General features: G+C 35.8%; 1 protein-coding gene across 1 annotated transcript in view; it reads right to left on the bottom strand.

Annotated features, from left to right (window-relative positions):
• Nucleotides 1-2282, bottom strand: part of wdr11 (WD repeat domain 11) — a 56106-nt gene that overhangs the window by 44359 nt on the left and 9465 nt on the right. The window lies entirely within an intron of this gene.

The raw sequence follows: 2282 nt of genomic DNA, 5'->3' as shown, positions 1-2282 counted from the left end.
ATTATTTGCTCCAAGTGAGAATGTTTGTGTCTACAGTAGTAGGCTAAATGCCAATGCGGTTTTCAATAAAAAAAACTTTGCACAAAGCAAGCTGATCCACTTTTCCATGTTGATAAGAACATTAAAATGAGAAAAAAAGAAATGGGACAAAAAGAAATCAAGTGACATTTAGAATAGATAACAATGTGCGATTATTTGCGAGTTAACTATGACATTAATGTGATTAATCGCAATTAAATATTGTAGTCGTTTGACAGCACTAGTTAATACATCAATGTGATAAAAGATGATAAAGTTTAAAAAAAAAAAAAAAACTCTCATTTCTAAGATCAACTTGATTCTTTATTCATGTCTTCCCATACAGACGGCTGTATAAATAAGTTATTACTGTTGTGGCCTCTGTGAGTCAGGCAAATGAGGGAGAACTTAAAAGTGAATTTGATCTAATAATGAAAGGCTGATGAATTAAGCAGGTATTGGCAGCGTCAGACAAAATCTGCTTTCATTATTTTGAGTGCCCTGAAAAATGTGAAACTAAGTCTGTTGGCTGCAAGTTCTTTCATGCATATGAACATGTATTAGAAACACTTATCCATGGAGGGAGCCCAGTTTGATCTTTCCACACGACAAAAAAAGCAGTCACAAATACTTAGCAGTTCAATCAAGAAGGAACAGAGAGCGGATTTTCACAGGATTTATGAGCAGGTCCATGGCAATAACTCATTCCTACAGTTTTATTCCTCTAGGTCACCGGGAGATCAAATAAAGGAGAAACAAACTTTATAACACAATGGAGATCATTATCATCTCAGGGAAAGCGCAACAGATAAAATAGACTCAATAAGGGAACCTTTAGGAGTTGCTGAGCTAAATCACTCTGTTAACCAGCTTACTGAAGTCAGGCGAGGCAGCGATAGAGGCTGGAATGGCTGAGCCACCAAAGGCAGAACATCAGAAAGAACATTGAAAGAGACGTCTGTGTCTTAGAAAAAAAACAGAGCTTCAGAGAGAAAGAGGGGAAAAAAGAAAAAGAGAAGAAAAAGTCCTTTAACCCCAAACCCCCGCCAAGCAGTTGGCTGAACTAATACCAAAACATCACACACCTTTCACATCTCTTTGCTGTGATCAAGCCGTGCGGTTGCAGCAGTGTGTGGATCCTCCGTTACACTGCCACATGCACACACTAGTGGGAGTTGGGAGTGCAACCTTAGAGGACTGAGGCTTTGGAAGAACTCCCCGCCTTCCATCGTTTAATCATGTTGAATAACCATAAATGACCCAGAGGACGTTCAAACCAAATACAGTGTTTATACATTATGTAGTCACTCCAGCTTGAGCATCTGATGTCTAGACAATAGAGAATAAACGCACACAACATGATACTGGCCGGGAGTGGTGCAGAAATCACAACTTTGGCTTGGATTTGCACCAAATGTGTTTATAATTTTGATAACTCAGGCTGGTAACTGAAGAAAAGATTAAACTAAACTTCTAAACTCTCATAAATATCAATAACAGACATAATTACATTCTCAAACACAAGTCACACACCTAAACCTCAACACAGGGTCCATACGCATTTTAACCAATACTTTCCCGGCAAATTTCCATGACTACGTATTCCTGAAAATCTCAGTCGACATTATACAATAAGAATAAAAATCTGTTAACGTCTATCCTCAGAGGTTTAACAATAAAATGAATGACAATGTATGTGGTTCACAGTGGAATTTGTATTATTGCGCCCCAGATAGAACATTAAGGTTAAGACGACGTGAAATATTATTTTATTAATTTCTTTTATGAAAAGATTTGTTTTATTAATCACATAGTATTATGCTTTGTTAAAAAAAAATCCAAGACTTTTCCAAAACTTTCGGGGTCTTTTTATTTTTCCAAAACCTTTCCAGGCCTGGAATTTGCATTTTTCAAATTCCATAACTTTTCCAGGTTTTTTCAAAACGTATGAACCCTGTAAACAGGATTTACTTATTTTTTTATGATTCTCATTGTACTGATTTATCATCCAAATTTAGTTTTTCTTACTGATTAACTGGAATTTTCCATTATTTGGAAATAAAAAAAGACTTTACTTTTCCAAATTCACAGTATTACCTTTGCTATGTACAAAATACAATTTTCACAGAAACTTGTTTTACATAGTTCATATCGACATCGGTTATGGTATTGGCTAAAAATATCTGGGAATGATTGTAAAGATTTACAGAGAATATGTTTACAACATTTACTTTTTCACTGGGACGTTTTGGGACCTACTGGGG

This window comes from Etheostoma spectabile, chromosome 8 (genome assembly GCF_008692095.1).
Source record: "Etheostoma spectabile isolate EspeVRDwgs_2016 chromosome 8, UIUC_Espe_1.0, whole genome shotgun sequence".
Taxonomy (NCBI): domain Eukaryota; kingdom Metazoa; phylum Chordata; class Actinopteri; order Perciformes; family Percidae; genus Etheostoma; species Etheostoma spectabile.
This window is presented reverse-complemented; position numbering and strand designations above follow the sequence as displayed.